The 19,031-nt window shown below is 48.0% G+C and overlaps 1 long non-coding RNA gene across 1 annotated transcript; it reads right to left on the reverse strand.

Annotated features, from left to right (window-relative positions):
- Positions 1–6,274: 6,274 nt before the first annotated feature.
- On the reverse strand, positions 6,275–9,937 carry LOC140680839 (uncharacterized). Its single transcript, XR_012052218.1, has 3 exons — positions 9,814–9,937; positions 9,105–9,388; positions 6,275–6,341 (listed from the first exon to the last, which is right to left on the reverse strand). It is a non-coding gene; the product is annotated as an uncharacterized lncRNA (long non-coding RNA).
- Positions 9,938–19,031: the final 9,094 nt, after the last annotated feature.

The following is a 19,031-nucleotide window of genomic DNA, read 5'->3' on the forward strand; positions in this document are numbered from 1 at the left end:
TTTAAAAGAAAACACTAAACAGGCAATACATTGTTCTGCCTGCTTTGCAGCCTAACTGAAGGAAGGGGGAAAACAAAGCCCAGATTAATGTAGAAATTGCATTTAATGATCATCTTGAGAAGCCATAGGACAAAATCAAGGGAGTGAGCTGCCCCAAGCTGTTAAGGAGGAAACCCTCTGCCCACCAGATGCCAGTGTTGCCCAACATTAAATCACATGGAGAAAACTCCTCTGGCAAGAGAATATTTGGTGCTTAAAGACACCCAGCCCTCCAGCTACCCAAACACCACCACATTCAAAAGCGCACTTGCAACTTACTTGGTGGCACAGTTAAATTTATTTGCAACTCATCATTCTGGAGGTAGGCAAAGGTGTCAAAGCCAAGGACGAAGCACTGTGTAAAATTTTACTTTTACTGAGCAGACCCTAAAGAAGCCCAAGCAGAGCTTTATTTTGTGGCTCCTCGGGCTGACAGTCTCCATTAACCATTGGTTAATACTGCAGCGTCAGAGCAAACCCAGAGTCGCAGCCCTGTGCTGTTAGAAAGTGTCCTTCATCCCAGCAAGAGGCCTTGGGGTGAGAACATTTTGCATGAAGAGACACTGGTGTAAGAGCTGAGCCTCTCAGCTCTGCATTGCAGTCAGTGTGTCGTGTGCCATCCCTCCACGCCACAAATAATTCTACAATTTCTCAGCTGGGAGCCTTTGGATGCCACATACTAATATGCTTATATGGGAAGAGAGACCAGACAAGGTTCAAATAAGGAGCTCATGTAATAAATAAACATGAGGTCAGTATGGGAACAGCAATAATTGCTTTTATGACAAGATTTGTGTAGCAAACATTCGTGATTAATGTACAGCCGGTGTCAGGTAAGGAGCCTTCACTATCATTGTTCCGTCTGCACCTTCCAATCTAGAAGGTACAGCAACTCCAGCCACAGCAATTAGTCACTGTTTACTGAGAGGCAGATCGAGCAAAATTTTTCTAGTTCAATATTTGAGCAAGTTTCGCCTCAGAGCCTCTCGCTGGATCCATTTCTGCACCAGGCAGGGATCACACTTCTTTCCTGGGGGTGGCAGGTTGACGTGGGAGAGCTCCCTTGGATGGAATGTTGGGGTGGGTGGCAGTGACAGCACTGGGCCATGGGGACACGAGGGTCCCAAACTGAGCAGGACGGGCCAGGCATCCCCATTTCCCCATTGTTCCTGAATTCCAGAGCCTGGGAGATTTGACTTTTGGCTTTTGCAAGCTGGAGTGAGGAGCCCTTCCCCTCAGGAATTCATCCCTCCTGCCATCCCTCCTGCACTGCTGAGGATCACCCTGGTTGTTTTTCAAGCAATATCCTTAATAAGTTATTTTTTTAAATGTCCCCAGTCTCCTTTTTCATGCTGTGAAGTCAGGGATCAGGGAGATCTCAGTCCTGGGAATTGGGGTTGCTCAGCTGTTCCCCATCTTTAGGGCCTTGTGCTGCCAGCTTCTCCTGGGAATGCTGCCATGCAGCAGGAGAATCTCCCTGGAGGTGCCTTGCCCTTGCCCTGCTCACTCCGTCCTCAAACCCAATTGATCCCCTTTGCAAGCCCTGTGGATTTGATGCTCCCAACTCCCTCCTTTTCCTCTTTTTTTGTCCTGATGGCAAGTGAAAGGGACAGGAGGGGAATGGTGACTCTCAAAAGCTGCCAGACCTTCAGCTGCATGTCATAAACCCATTCCTTTCTCTATAATTCACACCATGCTGCTTTTCATTCCTCATCCTTTTTAGTGTGAGTAGTTACTCCATTTTCCCACTTTAATACAATTGTACCACACTTCTCCTTTCCCATATCCCAGGAAGCTGCTCACCCATTACATGGCTTTAAATGGAGTAATTGCAAGATTAGGTTCCTTTGGCCAGGCCATTAAAAAATGCCATTACAGAGGAACTGCAGGAGAGCGCCTGGAAAATCAAGCTTTGAGGGTGAAAGCTCTGCAGGCATATTTTTATTGCTATTGACCACCCCAGGGCCTCTGGGAGAAGGGAGCCAAGAGCATTTCTGGGGTTTTTGTCCTCTGAGGAAGGAGAGAAGGCAGGAGTGGCTCCATGTGCGGTGGGTGGGATCAGCTGGGATCTAGGTTGTTGTCTTCACTGAGAATTAAAAATAAACATTGTCAGCCCTGGGAGGCAGAGCTGGAGTGCTTGTCCAGCTCCTTGGGACAGCAGGGCCAGGGAGCTCCTGGGGAGCTGTGGAGCTGAGGAAGGGCCTGGAGCAGGAAAGGCTGAGGGAGCTGGGGCTGAGGAGATGCTGAGAGGGGCCCTCAGGCCTGGGTGACCCTGTTGTGACCCTGAGTGTCCCCGGGTGTCCCTGAGTGTCCCTGTCCATCCCTGTCCGTCCCTGTGTGCAGGAGGGCAGAGCAGCCCCAGGCCCTGCTACAGGCCCAGCAATGGCCCCAGAGCCCCGGGCAGGGCTGAGCCCGGCAATTCCCTGCCCAGGAGGCAGAACTTCCCTGTGGGCACTGGAGCAGAGCCCAGAGAGGCTGTGGGTCCTCCCTGGCTGGGGATATTCCAGAGCCCTGTGCACACCCCGCTGTGCCCTGTGCTCGGGATGGCCCTGGGGTGGCACCAGCTGAGCCTCTGTGCTCCCTTAGCCCTGCCCCACTCCGGGATTCTGGGATTCATCCCCCCACATGAGTTTTTTGGGTGACCCCCGGGTGAAGGTGTTCCCGAGCTCTCTCTGGGTTTCATTCAGCAGGAAATCATTTTGCCACATTCTCCAGTGGTGTCACCGAGGCTGTCACTTGCCGGGTCACAGATGGCTCGTGACTGTCCTTGCTCCCTCTCTGGGCTGGGGATGGAAAGTTCCTGGGTGAGCTGAAGGGAAGGATCCCTCTCTGTGCCATCAGCAGGTGCTGGCCGTGACCTCCCAGCACTTGGGCCTTGTCACCGTCACCCCTCTGCTTTATCCTGAGCCTCTCCTCAGGTGGAGCCCGGCTGTGGTGGCACCCCCAGAGCGGGGAGGGACATAAAGGACAGCAGAGCCACCTGTGAGCCAGGGCAGGGCTGATAAGGAGCTGGTTTGGGAGGAGTGACTTGGAATGCTGCATGTAAATGTGGGAGTGCAGAGTCCCAGCTAAGATGTGGGCAGGTGAGATAACAAAGGGTCAGGAGGGCTGATCCCGGGAATATTTCCTGAGAGCAGCTGTGTTCAAAGCTGGCTGCAATTCACTGCCTGCTTTTCCTTGACAGGGAGGTGACCTCCCTCTGCTGCCCGCTGAGGTTTGGGGTTGATATTTGGGTAGTATTTGTCAACAGACCAGACCAAACACCACCTTGATTTGTGTTCTAAGGCACCTGCTGTTTGTAACAGGGATTTTCATGAGAGAGGTAGCAAGGGGAGGGTGGGTAATTTAATCTCCAGGCTGTAAAAATCCATTTCTGCTTGTACTTGTTGATAATGTAACTGTGACACAGCTATTACAAAATGACCCGAATGCACTTTCACAGAGTTGTCATAATGAAGGTTGGTCTGTACCCACAGGTGCAGGATGCTGCTCACAGTTTGATGGACAACTGGAACAACTGGGGTGTTTTTTCTCTTTCTTTTTTTTTTTTTTTTTTTTTTTTTTGTGTTTATGGTCCTTCAAATATTAACAACATTTTTTTTTATAGCTGCCCTCTCTGCAATACTTTCACCTGCAGTTGTCCAGGGCTCCATAAAATAACCTTTTTTTTTGAACTAAAGAAAAACTGACTGGAGGAGGAAGACCAGGTTTGGGTGAGGGTGGATTTTTTCCAATGAATTCCAAGGGCAGAGCAGGACCTCCTGTAAAATGAACATTTTGTGTGGTCATCAGTTGCTTCAGGAGTATGTCGCTGTCGAGGCAGGACGGGAATGAGAAGACTGACTCAGAAGACTGCTGAGAGTAAAACTGATTTATTCAAAATACACCGCTCTTTTATTTACATTCTTTCCCAACTCTTTCCCAGGCTTCTGCCTGGCTAGAAACTCTCCATTTCTCTATTTGACTGAATCTGAGACCCACAGGAGTATAGATTAAATCCTTGGAGATGTAGATGTTAGAAAAAGAACAGAAATTACCCCTTGGAACGAAACCAAACCTGTCAATGCTGGCTGGTTTTGTCTGTCTTGGTACCTGGGGTACGAGTGCCACGAGGACCTCATTCCTGGGAGGGCTGGAAATGGACAGTGAGGGGTTTGGGATGTGGGAAAATCACTGCCTGGAGAGGCTGGGGTGTGTTCTGGGAAATGCAGGCACTGGGAGAGCAAATCCTTCAGCTGACTGTCAGAGCAAGACACACTTTTTGTGTCTCTTGGAGATCTCTTGGGTCACTTCTTCTGTCTCTCGCATAGAAATTCTGGCCCACCTGCCATAATTAAAAGTCGGGATACAAAATTAGGTGGAAGTGCAGGACGGTGTGATAGGCAGGATGAGTGTGGCTCCAGAGAAGGGAACAGGAGTGGGAGTGAGCAGGATCTCATGCCCAAAGGTGGCTGGGGTGGGTCAGAGGATGGAGGATGCGCTCCTGGAGGCAGTTTGGGTGCATGAGAAGAGGCTGAGAGTGCCCAACAGGAGAAGCATCACCATATGGAACTATAAAGCGAAGGGAAAACCCCCTCGTGATTCATGCAAGTGAGTAAACAATTGCTGTCCCTACCTGCCTGCAGGCAAGAGGTTTTGGTGTGAGTCTGCTGTTCCAGGCTTGGCCAAAGACACAGCCTGGGAAGCTCCTGCAGTGTGATTCAGCCCAGTTTGTTTTGAAAAGCCCCACAAAAACACAACACATGTACAGGAGGCATGGAAACTGCAGCTTGTGTTGGGAGCACAGTTGCTGGGTTTGTACACTTCAGCCAGGAAGAAAGGAATTCTTGTTGACACTTGTTCTGTCTGTTGCTCTCTATGTAAACTTCACATATTTTGTGGGATGCTGCATCCACAGAGTAATCAGAAGGCATGGGGGAAAAAAGAGGAAACATTTGCAGATAGTCCAGTTTCCATTTCTGCTTTGCTGCTGCACATGATTAGCACATTGAACATAACTGCTAGCGCTCACTTACAAAGACTGTGAATAAATCATTCCTTTGATCTTCTTCAAAATCCAAGAGAAAGAAGAGATAGGGTAGGATAAGGATTGCATTAAGTATGATAGTGTTTAGAATTTCTCAGTCTTGAACATTCTTTATTCAGGGACCGACATATTAAAAATTTAAATTATTCCCATTAAAACATTGTTCCCTGGTACAGCTGTCAAGAGGAAATAGAACATAACTAGGACATTTGTGTCTGGCCAAAAGTCACCAAAATCTCCAAGCATTCCCAAGGAGAACTCTCAAGGAAAGTGTCAGAATCTCAAATGACCTTGACATCACCTCCGAATCAATAGCTTGACATCTGATAGAGACAAGTGGAGAATGCTCAGCGATAAAAGGAGCTTGTGTGGTGCAGCAGCAGAACTCAGGCAAAGAATTAAGGGATAAGGAAAATGTCAGACTATAAAAATCAACGAGATACTGTTGCCAAAAATTAGAATTCTCACTTTGGGCTGTAGGAAAGGAGAAAAGTGGTAGAAGAGGGTAGGCAAGACTCAGAGGCTGATCCCCATCCTCTGCCTGTGATACCACTCCTGTTGTTCTGAAGCTTTTCAACAAGATGTCTAGGGACAAACTGTAAAGAGTCTAGAAGGGAGAAGGAGGAAAGGAATAAAAGATGATCAGATCTGAAAGTGAGTTTTATCTGGGGAAAGAAGGAAGGAAAGAAGGAAAGAAAGGGAAGGGAAGGAAAGAGAATGAGAAAGGGAAAGGGAAAGGGAAAGGGAAAGGGAAAGGGAAAGGGAAAGGGAAAGGGAAAGGGAAAGGGAAAGGGAAAGGGAAAGGGAAAGGGAAAGGGAAAGGGAAAGGGAAAGGGAAAGGGAAAGGGAAAGGGAAAGGGAAAGGGAAAGGGAAAGGGAAAGGGAAAGGGAAAGGGAAAGGGAAAGGGAAAGGGAAAGGGAAAGGGAAAGGGAAAGGGAAAGGGAAAGGGAAAGGGAAAGGGAAAGGGAAAGGGAAAGGGAAAGGGAAGGAAGGAAGGAAGGAAGGAAGGAAGGAAGGAAGGAAGGAAGGAAGGAAGGAAGGAAGGAAGGAAGGAAGGAAGGAAGGAAGGAAGGAAGGAAGGAAGGAAGGAAGGAAGGAAGGAAGGAAGGAAGGAAGGAAGGGAGGGAGGGAGGGAGGGAGGAAAGGAGGGAGGAAAGGAGGGAGGAAAGGAGGGAGGAAGGAAGGGATAGAGGCTTCAGTACCTGCCGGGCTTTCTGAGTCACTCAACAGCATTCCCAGTATGTTTGCAGGTACTCCAGGGAAGCTCCTTCTCATCTGCAAAGCAGAATTGCAGCCTAAGCCACTTTTCCCATCCTGTAATTCCCCTCTTTAGCCACAGACTGGGGAGAAGTGGCAAACTGCAAACGGCTTGATTACCCAAACTTGGGTGATCCCTGTCCAAGGAGGTAGGAAGGAAAACTGAAAATATTCCTGCAGTTGGGCATGTTGGAGCCAAACAGCACTGTAAGAATGTGTGTGATTAGATCAGGACCAATTGCTGTGTGTGAGCTCTCTCCCTGTTAGCACATCTAACAGCTCATCAATGTCCATGGAAGCAAAAGGCTGCATCTGCCTTTAACTGGGACAGATAAACTGCAGGCAAGCCAAATTCCTAGGCATGCCTGCACATGTCTGTGCAGAGCTATAGTCTCTCTTGGTGATCTCATTTAAACATAGTCAAAATTATTAAAAGATGCTGCTATATGGATATGACAATTCGTGCAAATAAAATTGTCATATATTTTATCGTTATGTACTGTTAAGATACTCTTCTAAGAAGTTTTTAAAAACACACAAGCCAGCGACAGGGATTGCAACACAATGTTGAAACCACCTGGACAAAGGAGGGAGGACTCCATTCACAAGCATTCACTGAGACACTGCTGCTGGGCCGGGTGCTGAGCACAGGGCTGGGCACACAGAGATGCTTTTGTTCTTGCTGAGCTCCCACTGAGCCAAAGCCTGGCCTGCCCCTCCTCAGCCCACGCTGGAGAGGGGCTGGGGCTGCGGGGCAGCTTGGGAGGGGACACAGCCAGGGCAGGTGACCCCCACTGACCCCGGGGATACCCCAGACCATAGGGCATCACACTCAGGGTAAAAAGTGGGGGGAACAAGGAGGAAGGGGGGACATTTGGAGTGATGGGTTTTGTCTTTCCAGGTAACACTTAGGCTGGAGGGGGCCCTGTTTCACCAGTGGGCAGGGTCAGCACCAAAGACACAGACACCAACTGAAGGAATTGTGTCATTTATATCATGCACAGCTGCAAAGAATTACAAAAGGATAAGCTCAGCAAAGCACATCATCATTAGCAAAGCATTACAAAAGAAGCTCAGCAATGCATCCAGTCATTGCTACCAGAGATTGCCTGGAGTGATTAAGGAAAGATCCATCACCAGTTAGCCTCAGGCTTTACCATCATCCACAGCCACACATCAGCTGGGGGAAGCCAAGGACTGGAGAGTCACTGGGAATTCCTGCAGGTGCCTCCACCTCTGCAAGCAATGAGGCTCCAAGCCCAAAGCTGTGAGAGGACCCAGCTTTTACACTGTTAAACAAACAAGCTGGCATCACTGCCACTGCGAGAACATCTGCTTTCATTCTCCTGACTGCTTTCTCCCAAAGCCTGGTCAGGGCTGAAGGAGGAACCAAGGGAGTTGACTTTGATCCTTCACCCCCAAACAAGGCCAGGTGGGGCCTTGTCTGTTTCTAAATACAGAAAGATAAATCCGTGTTTTATCAAGGAACACATGCATTGATCGTGTTGTTAATCATGCTTCCTTAATGAGTGGATACAAATACAACATTTGCTTGGAAGGTTCATCTAGTGGTGAGCTTTGCCTCAGGGCCTGTTCAGGCCTTGATCACAACCTGTTCAGGCCTTGGTACTTTGATCGGTCCTGAGAGCTACAATCAACTACAACCTTTGTAACAATTCTTTCAGTAACACAGCTTAGATTTAGGTATTAGGCACAAAGGCATCTCCTCTTGTTCTACAATTAAGTGCAGTTTAAGTTCATTACTCAGAGCTATTCACGTTCCTTTTAAAACATGCCTAAATAGTTGCTATTCTCTGTTATTTATCAAAAGCCTCTCTTTTCTTGAGACTGTCTCTTTTAAGAAAGGTCTCAATACTCCACTTCCCAGCACAAAGTGTCACAGCAACTCACCAAGTGCACACACTGCAATGATGACAGGCCCTGCCACCAATGCATTTCACAGCAGCCTCGAATTTGGCAGCCACGAAGCCAATCCCACCAAGAAGAATTTTCTTCTTTCTGCCACTCTTCTACTGCTCTTTCTGTCAAGGTGATTCCTGCCTGTTGGCCTTCAAACCCATCACTGCTAGCAGTGCAACATCCCCGTCCCCTGATAGCCCAGGTTCCTCCTTGGCCAGCAAGCAGATAATCCAAGGCCATGCGGTTCTCTGGAGTCCCCATTTGTGTTTGTTGGAGCTCATAGGATGTGCTAATGGGCATTTCAACAGTATCATTTACTACCTCTTCTAGTAATCCATTCAGCTCATTCATGTCAACTCCACGGGATGGGGCAGCGCACATGGGGCACAGGGTGAACCAGAATCCTTTGCTTTCGGAAACCCAAGGCACTCTTTGGGTGGAAAATGTTCTCTGGGCCCTAAGTCTTCCGTGTGGTCGTTGCTGAAGGACCCTAAATGGGGGCCCTGCAGCTGGGAGCGGTGTGACACTGACACTGACCAGCTGCAGCACCCCAAGTTCTACTGACATTGGGAGTGATGGTAAAGCACAGAAATCTTCTGACACTGTAGCCTCTATAACTGTAACAGGGTTTGGTTTCTCCTGACGGGAAATCTGAGTGAATCCTGTCACACTGATCGTTGTATTCCCGTGTCCCACAGCACAGGTTTCTGTAACTGTCCCTTCATTGACTCCGTTACGAGGCAGAGACCATTGACAGAGTTCTGGCCACCCCACAGGGTGGGCCCTCCAAGGGAACCCCATTCCTCCCAGCTTCAGCTGAGAACATACCCAGCAATTAGTGACACTGTGTGCTTTGGCTACCTTGGTCTTTAAATTTCCAAAACATTTTGATGACTGATCCCTTGGTGAAACTCTGGAGGTGTTTTGGCAAACGTCAGTAGTACTTTAGTGACACCGTTCTTCATTCTTTTTGCTCAATGTCATTCAGGTTAGGAACAATAATTCTGTTGTCCATGGAGCTGGCAACTTTTAAATTCCAGAATAATGCCCCCAAAGTCCTTTAGTGTTCAGCTTTACCATGTTGTCTGTGGGTAACAAGGCTTGGTGGGGCCCTTTCCCTTTTGGCTGGAAGAGGGCCAGGACCTCTGCTTAAAGAAAAAAAAAGGAAAAAGAAAAAAAATACAATTAGATGAATTGTAAAAGATACAAATAAAATCCAAGTGTTAGTGAAACAACTTCTGTAACTTTGCATTAAGAGGTAAATGATCTTTTTAAAAAGAGAACTCACTTATTTACATTGTAAATGTGCTGATGGCATGGATCCATCTTACTGACCTCAGCAGCCTTTTTTACAGTTTTGGGGGTTTGTTTCCAACATTCTTTTTTTTAATTGTGGTCGAAGCAATAGGAAATTGATTGGGGCCCTTCCAGCTCCAGGCAGGACTGGGAATCTCAACTCTGTCAAACCCCAAATCCTTTAGAAGATGACCTTCCTTCTCACTCTGGGAATGAGCTGCACATTCCCTCTGAAATTGTCAGGGGTTTCTTACGGATGAAAAATCCCACTTACGGCTTTTTGCTCTGCTTTGGAAGTGGGAAGGGCAATTCTCCATCCATCAGCTCCAGACTGCACTGCCTCAGGAACACGGCTCACTTGCCAGCTTTGGCCCACTCATGGCACTTCTAGAGGAGGAAGAAAGTGCAACTGCACAATTCCAGCCAAAAAGAAATGAAGAATGAATAGTGGAGATCCAGGCGTTCCTGCGGAGATCCAGGGGTTCAGCTGGGACTATGGAGAGTTTGGGTCCTTGCCAATTGGATGTGTGTCCCCAGCTGCAATCTCCTGGCCTGCAGGGGAGTCTCACTCACCTGCCAAAGCAGAAAGCTCAGGCACTGTGCTCCAACGGGCTCGTCTGATGCAAAGCTGTCAGAGCAATGTGAGGGCAGAGCCAGCCCAGCAGTTTTCAGATCTGGGCCCTGGCGGTGCCAGCAAACACCAGATCTGGGCTGTGTTGTTGGCAGCAACAGAAATCTGCCAGATCTGGGCACTGCTGGCACCAGGAAATTTCCAAACCTGGGTACTGGCGCAGCAAACAAGATGTGGGCAGGGCTAGACCTAGTGCCAGGAAGTTGCCAGGTTTTGGATTTCTGTGTCCGCAAATTGCTGCACTTGGGCTGTGCCTGAAGAGGGAAATTTCCAGATCTGGGCACTGGCAGTGCCAGCAAAGACCACATTTCAGGCTCCAGGTGCCAGGAAGGACTGGATCTGGACCCCTTCCTCTTTTCCTTCCTTCCTTCCTGGGGTCCTGCTGCCAGCAAACCCCAGACTGGGTGGTGCTGGCAACGGGAACTTGCCAGGTTTTAGCTTTCTTTGCCAGCAAATTGCTGGTCATGAGCAGCGACGGAAGAGGGAAATTTCCAGATCTGGGCACTGGAGGTGCCAGCAAACACCAGTGGAACCTTCTGGTCCCCGCCCAGACGGATGACCAGTGGTTTCCCCGAGAACTGGCTCTGGCGACTTTACAAAGAAAGACTGCTTTGATCTGGTTGTCTGGAAACAGAACTTCAATGAAGGCGAACACAACAAACAGGACGGCGTGCAGAGTACAGAGAGCGAACGAGAAGAAAGCCTGGGTCCAGTGTCTAGCAGGGATATTGATGCGTTTATATATGGGGAGGGGTAAAGGTGGGATCTGAGGGAAGGATCCAAGAGGAAGGAACGATTCAGAATATGACAATTCTTGCAGTAAGAAGTAAGCAATGGTAGCAAAGAGAAGTCAGAACTTTCTAGTAACAATCTGCATAACTGAACAAGAGGAGTATGGGTGGGAGCTCCTGCTCACCCTAACTAGAGAGGGTTTTCCCAAGGCTTTAAGCCAGAGTCTCCTTCTTCTTTTAAACCAACCCCAACACACCAGATTAGGGCGGTACTAATGCCAGCACCGGGAAGCTACCAGGTTTTGGCTTTCTTTGCCAGAAAATTGCTGCATTGGGGTTGTGCCGGCACTGGGAAATTGCCACATCTGGGCCAGCGCATGCCAGATCAGGGCAGGGAAAGTGCCGGCATTGGGAAATTGCCAGATCTGGGCACTGGCAGTGCCAGCGTACGCCAGATCTGGGCAGGGAAAGTGACGGCATTGGGAAATTGCCTAATTTTAACTTTCTGTGCCAGCATATTCCTGGAATTATGCTCTGCAAGCATCTGAAAAATTCTGGATCTGGGCACTAGCGGTGTCAGCAAACACAAGATCGGGTTGGTGTAGGCACCATGTCTATGCCTGGTTTTGGATTTGTGTGCCAGCAAATTGCTGGACTTGGGCTGCACCAGAACAGGGAAATTTCCTGGCATGTGCTGCATGAATCTTTCAGATCACAGCAAGTGAATCCATACACAAAAGCATCCAAATTCTCAGAGAGGGAGTCAAGAAACTGCAAGTAGAAGATGATGAAAAGTGGCTCAAATGACTATTCAAAAAATGGAACTTATCTGGTTGGGCTTTATCTTTGGTCAGACGGGTTTACTGATTTTTGGAGCTGTTGTTGTTGTGTTTCTATTGTTACCCTATTTTGTAAGTTTTCTGTTAAGAGCTGGTCATAAATCTTTACAGAAAATTTTTCTAAAGAGAGGGGAAGATGTGGAAACACATCTGGCTAGAATGAGTGGTGGTTTGGCCTCAGTATAAGACCATGGGGAACAGGACACCTAGTCAGGTCATGGCGAGAAGAGTGGGGCCATGGGAGTCAATATGTTAATAGAACTATCCGACATTTGGTCAGGTTTCTGGTTCTTGTTCTCAGTTGGTTTGGAACCTGTTGTGTGTAAGTTCATGTTCCAAGTTTGTGATTGGACCCTTGCCCTCAGAAGACCCGTCTGCCTTGTTCCGTTCACCATGCCCCTGGGTCTTTGCATCTTGCCCCCAGACTATGCAGTTTTCCACATTTGTTATTTTGTTTTTAAAATCTTTATGTTTCAGGCAAGACCATGGTACCCATTCCTCATTTGTTTTGCCGGTTCCCCCGACCAAGCCGAACCAAGGATCAGAGCAAGAGAAGACTGCGACAATGGAGTGGTAGGAAGTGCAAGGGAACACAGAGAGAGGTTGGCACAGCAATTCAGGGTTGGAATAGGAAAGGCAAGCCAAGTTAGAGGAGGGCTGGGACTGGCAAGGCAATGGAGAAGAAAGAAGTAAGCAGATGACGATGGTGAGGCAAAGGTTCTGCAAGGTAATGCAAGGCAAGGGAGGGGTAGCAGTGCCATGCAAGAAAAGGGCTGGGCCTGTAAGGCAAGGCAAGGTAGCGGTAGGCAAGGGAAAGAGAATAAGGAGGAGTAATGCAATGAGGGGAAAAAGGAGGAGGAAAATCAAGGTAGGGTATGAGTAAGCAGGGAAATGCAAGATAAGGGAATCGTGAGATGGGCAATGGAAAGACACAGAGGCTTCAGTAAAGCAAGAGTAGGGATGGTCAGGCATGGCAAAAATATTTGGGATAGGGTAAAAAAGGCAAGACAAGGCAAAGCAGGAGTAGGCAAGGAAGTGAGACTCAGGAGAAGGAGGCAACAGAAGGCAAGGCCAGGGAAAATAGCAGAAGAAACGTCAAGGTAGGGGATGGGTGAGCAAGGTAATGCAAGGCAATGAAGTCATAGGAAAGACAAGGGAAAGACATGAGAGATCAGTAAGGCAATACATAGCTGGAGAAGGCAAGGCAAGGGACAAGAAGGATGTGAATGGCAAAATAAAGCAAGGACGGTGTAAAATGGGCAAGGCAAGGCAACAGAAATACCTTGCATGCCTATCCCCACCTTGACATAGCTAAATATATCTTCCCTGCCCTTCCATTTTCTAGCTTTCCCCTTCTGAGTCTTGCCAACCTTGCCTACTCTAACCCGGCACTGCTTCACTGACTTCTGTGTATCTTTTCCTTGCCCTTCTTGCCCCTCCATTCCCTTTCATTGCCTTGCTTACCCATCCTTCACCTTCATCTCCCTACCCCTTTCTTCCCTAGCCTTGCTTTGCCTTGCCTTTTCTACTCTCCCTGCCTTGTCTTAGCAACCCCCTTTTGTCGTTCCCTTGCCCTTCCTTCAACTCCACTGCCTTGCATTGCCTTCCTCACGCATCACAACCTTGAACTTCCTATCCCTTTGTTTCTTGTCCTTGCTCTGCCTTCTCCTCCTTGCTGTGCATGGGCAAGCAAGGAAACACAAGGCTTGCATTGGACTTTGCATTGCTTTCTGAGCCCTCTGTGTCCTACTTTTACCCTTCCTAACACTACCGCCTTGTTTTGCCTGGTTGCTCACCCATTCCCCATCTTGAGGTTTTATCAGGGACCATTTTCCACATATGTGAGACAAACCCCCCCCAGTGCTGACTTGTACATTTTCTTAATAATATAAAATATTACATACATATCATTCTACCGGCGTCATTTATCTTTATTACATATAACAATCCCTCCCCTTCTACATTAACCCATTAATTCATGCCTAAAACCTCTATATTTAATGCTTTCTTCCCTTAGTTTGGTGCAATTACTTTTAATCTTACCTAAAAAGAAAAAACCCTCAGTTCCCTCTTAGTTTCCATCACCCCATTGTTCTTTTGGAATTTCTTGGTAAAACCTGTAAGTATTCCCTTCTTCTTTTACGTGCCCCTCGAACTTGGCCAAGGCCTCTGCTGCTCTGGTGTGTGGGGTTTCTTCACCTAGTCTCATTATTTTAGATACCTGATTTATTTTTCCAGTTGCACACTCTGGATCCGTGGGCATGGCTGCTACCTGCATCCCTTGTACCACTGAGTGTATTAACCTGAAAAGCAGGGTACCATGCAGGGCAGGAAGAAGATTCCGGCTATTGAGCACAATGCAAAAAGTACAACCTTTCCCCCCGCCCCCGAGTACTATCAAACAAATGGTCCCATCAGGATGCTTGGAGGATGGAGTTCCACTTTTGCACCTGAACGTGTGCTACCCTTTTGATTTCAGTTGCCAAGCCTCTGATGGTCTCTTTAGTTCTTGTGCCACCTGCCTTATTTTATTCTCCGGGCCCACCCCCTCTTTATTTCTTGAGAAGCAGAATGTTCTATCATATTGCAGACAGATCCTGTCATCCTGATCCTCTAAAAGGTCAAGGATAACCGGTTCATTTTCGAGGGAAAATTTTTTCTTATATTTTGAATTCCCTCCAATCCAATATGTCTTTCTACCCATCACACACATTCCCAGTTGATTCTTATCATAACACAGTGGTTTAGCCTGAAAATAAGCTACAAATACTGACTCCATTTTTCCCCCAACCCATACTGTGCGATTACGCTTCTCACAGATAGGGACAGGTATTCGTTCAGCATTCCTCTTGCATGTTTTGTGCTCTGACTGCCTTTTCTTAGGGGTCGCCCTTTTTAGATCACACTTTATTTTCTTACACTTCCCCCATTGAGTGCCATTTATGGGATTCTATCCTCTTATCTTGTCCTGGCTGCAGTTCCTGGGGGTCAGGAATGTTGGAGCCCCCGATTCCCCTTGTCCCCTCTGGGCATTTTGTACGCATGGTACGTCCTCGCCGCCGGGGCCTCGTACATCCGTGCTGGGTAAGCAACCTGAATGCGTACTAATTTTGAGGCACATTGCTAGGCTCAGGATCATCAGGACCCCCACTATGAAAACTCCTCTGCCTCTGCCTTCGCCCAACTGGGTTGCAACCAGCGGCAGGGTAAACCATCTTCTCGGCAGCAGTAGTCCTCTGTGGTGTCGTGTGCCTGGCCCGAGCTGCATCCCTCCGTTTAAAGATGCCCCACCTTGATAGTTTAACTGAGTCTGCGCTGCAGGGTACTTTGTTTAATCTCCGGCATTCAACAGTAATGATCTGAGCTTTTGACCTCAATTTTCCCCTCACCCCATTTTGGAATAGGCAAAACCACACCAAGGAATCTACTTCAATTATACCCAGACTAGTGGTGAGCCCTAAAACATGGCTAGTCAGTCACTGTTCTTCCTCCAGGCACTTATCACACAAACCCTTTGGGTTTTTATTGCTGTATCTGTAGTTAAGAGGACAAAACGAAACAAAATAGAACAAGAGCCTTCCTAATGAGGTGACAAAGGAGCCTCTCTCCAAGTTTGGATGAGCACCTTGTCCCTGGGTTGCACTTTATGTATGGAGAAACCAAAGGGGGTACTTTGTGTTATTATTCTCTGCTTTCACAATTCCTGCAGGTTCTTGTTCATGGACATGTGATACGGCTGGATCTGTCCATCTTCTACCCTCGGGTGCCCCACCAGCATGCCGTGTTCGTAGGGCATCCCATATAGCATTTTAAAGGGTGACAGCCCAGTCTCAGAATGAGACAGGGTCCGAATATGTAACAGGACTAAGGGGAGGCATTTTAACTAGGACATTTTGTTTCCAAAATCAATTTAACCAATTGAGCTTTTAGTGTTTGATTCATCCTCTCGACTTGCCTGATTAACTTTTTGGCAAATCATACACCCTTGCACGTCTTGTTTCACTGATTCATAAATCCCCTTACACTCAAAGAATCTCGGGAATTGTTCTGTCAGGGCCTGGGCTCTCCAGTGTGTCTGTTGATGTAGTCTCCTTAGGATTTTTCTGGTATAATCTTTAGACAATAGCTCCCTCCCATTGGGCAATTTCCACTTACCTCCTTCTAGCTGGCCTCCTATTTTTTTGTCCCCCTCAGTTTCTTTTGGGGAAGGGTGTGGGGGATATTCCCAGACCTTCCCTTCTTCAATTCCCGGGGTACTTACCTTCAGTAAAGCCATGCTTTTAGCTTCTTTGTCTGCTAAGTTATTTCCTTGGGCCCTAAACTGCATTCCTGTTTGGTGCCCTTTCACGTGGACTATGGCAATTGCTTATGGCCCTCTAATGGCCTTTAAAATTTGTCTGATTATTTTTTCATGCACTAGACCTCACCCCCGAGTGTTAAGTAACCCTCATTCTTCCCAAATTTTTCCAAAAGTGTGTGCCACCGCAAATGCAGATTTCAAATCTGTGAAGATCGTTCCCCTTTTCCCCTTTAATTTCTGTAAAGCTCTTAAATACTGCATGCAATTCACAAGTTTGTGCTGACTATCTGGAATTCAGGGGTTCTGATTCTATGACTTCCCCTGTTTACAAGTTTGTAAAATGCAGGGGAAGAACCACAAACTCACTGGGAAAGGTGGTATCTCTTAATGTGTCCACTTTTCTCAACACAAAACAGCATACAATACTTCAGCACCCATCCACGTCAGCTTCCTCTGGTCCCCACATACTCTGGACACAATCAGAATAACAGCACACAGTAAAATTCCAGGAATCAAGTCTGAACCACAGGGGCAGAGGAACATCCCCCCCCGCCCCCAATCCCCCACCAAGTTCATCTAGCCACAGTTAAAATGTGCACAGTCTACACAAATCACCACTTGTAAACACAATAAATGTCCTCTCCCACATTTCCCCACTTGTTCCACTTCTCCGCGGGCCCTCCCTGCCCCCACAGCTTATCCCAGCCAGCGCCTCGGGCCTCACTCGGTCGCTTCAGATATGAGTAGAACTTCCCCCCACCCCGTGCCATGGGTGCACACACTCTTTCGCTCATTCACTCACTTTATACACCATGCACTCACACAATTGGAACACATTACCTACACAATGTCCAGACCCAAGCATACAAATCCATTTACTACTGCATGTCCTGATTTCCTTTTCCCCATCCATGACCCTTGCTGAGCTACGTACAAACCACTTTATCCCTTCTTCTAATTTTTCCACTTCTAAATCTGGTCTTACTTTTGGTTTGCAGCCCCACCACTTCAGCACAATCATGGGTAGGCACTCCTGTGGTTTCCCCAAACAGAAACCGGGCGGGATTTTGTGACGAGGTTTTTCGTAGCTCCAAATACCAAGAGTGGATTGTTATAGCCTCATATTTTAGAAGTCTGGCATCACCCATCTGCTTGTCTGCCCCCTTCTGCAAAACACTTCCCACACTGTGCAGGGTGCAAACCACCAATGGTGCCCCAAAGGTCACCCTCCCAGCCTCCTCCACCAACACTGCCACCGCCACAATTGCCTGTCCTGCAAGCACGCAGCCCCCCCCGCCCACAGAGTCCAAAAGCCTTGACACACACGTGTCGGTCTCAGATTCAGGCAAAGAGAGAAACAGAAAGTTTCTAACCAGGCAGAAGCCTGAGAAAGTGCTGAAAAGAATGTAAATAAGGTTCTTTCTCTTTCTTGTTGTTCACATTGCTTATAGTTAAGTTCTACCCCTGTGCGTCATGCACTGTGCACCAATGGTGAGGGTTGTTTTCACTTCAGGACCAATAGAGTTAGTCTGCATGAAGCTCTGTATAAAAAGCAATGCATTTTGAAATAAATCAGAGTTTTACTCTCTCCTTCTGAAGTGGAATCATCTCATTCCTGTCCACCCTCAACAGCGTCAGCACACACACACCACCGGCCTCTTGGCCCCTGCCCACTCCCAAATCAACACTCCATGAGCAGTGTGACCACTGGCGTCCACAAACAGCTGAAATGGGTCTTCCCCACATCAGGGAGGCTCAACACAGGAGCTACCATAAGGATCTCTTTTAGCTCCTTGAAGCCCTCCGCATCCTGTTTTGTCAGGGATCTGAAGAGTCTCCAGCGTCACTGGACCCTTTGGTTCTGCCTGCATCTAGAAGTGCCACAGATGTGCCAAGTGGGGCCAGTGACCCATATTCCAAGGGCAGTGTAGGCAGGAGGGCATGAATGAAGAAGAGCCATCCCCACTTTCAAACCCTACCAAAGACACCATAAATGTCACTTTGTACCTTTAAGAGACAGCTGAGAACTCAGAAGGAAATGCTGAGCATATTCACAGGGTGAAAAAGAAGGGAATCTTCCAGGCAAATTAAAGTTTCAGAAACTTTATTTTCAATCCTAATCTATAATCCTTCTCTACAATCCTACTCTACAAAACTACTCTTCAGTCCTATTCTTAGCTGGTTATGGAAGAAATGGTCCTGATGTGATTATCACAGTGTTTGCTTCACCTTCCTCCTCTTCACTGAAATGAGTGCTGCCAGGGTAGACGCTGGCTTGGCTGATACCAGTGGATGCTGCTCACAGGAAAACAAACAACAAAAACCAATAAAGTATGGCTTTTTAAGCTCAGTGCTTCACAGATTCAATCAGGATTCCTCTGTTACTTAGAAAGACCCAGAAAGAGGAGTGATGGGACCGTAGGAATGATGGGACCATCTGCTTCCCAGTCACAATGTGCAGGACCTTGCCATCACAGGTAAACATGCCCAGAATCCCACTCATCCTTTTATTCTGGTTTCTCCATCCTGCTGGGACCTTTGCCCTGCCAGTGCCCTAGAAAGTGTGCTTTCTGTCCCTGGGGTTCCTGCCTTTCAGGAAACTCCAATGACTCACATAGGTCCCTGTCTTTGAAAGACAGGCACCATGCTCATTCCCACAGGAGACAGGGCAGTGTCTCTCTTGGTACCTTCCTTCCCAGCAGGGCCAGCCGAGGGGCGCTGGGTCCTGCAGTTCTCTCTTTGCCACACAACCTGGCAGTCAGCCTGGGCCAGTTCCCCTCTGCCTGAGCGTGCCAGGCAGCAGACGGGGCTGGGGCAAGTCCTTCTCAGCTGTCCCTGTTTGTGTGCCAGACGCCTCTAAAGGTGGGGTGGGGGGCACAAACCAGGGCCCCTCAGAGGCTCACAGTGAGGCCCCACAGCCCCTCCTGCCCACAGCCAAATCTCTCCAGACTGCTCTGCCAGGACTGGCAGCCTTGGGTTCCTCTGCCACCA

Source organism: Taeniopygia guttata, chromosome 29, assembly GCF_048771995.1.
Source record: "Taeniopygia guttata chromosome 29, bTaeGut7.mat, whole genome shotgun sequence".
Taxonomy (NCBI): Eukaryota; Metazoa; Chordata; class Aves; order Passeriformes; family Estrildidae; genus Taeniopygia; species Taeniopygia guttata.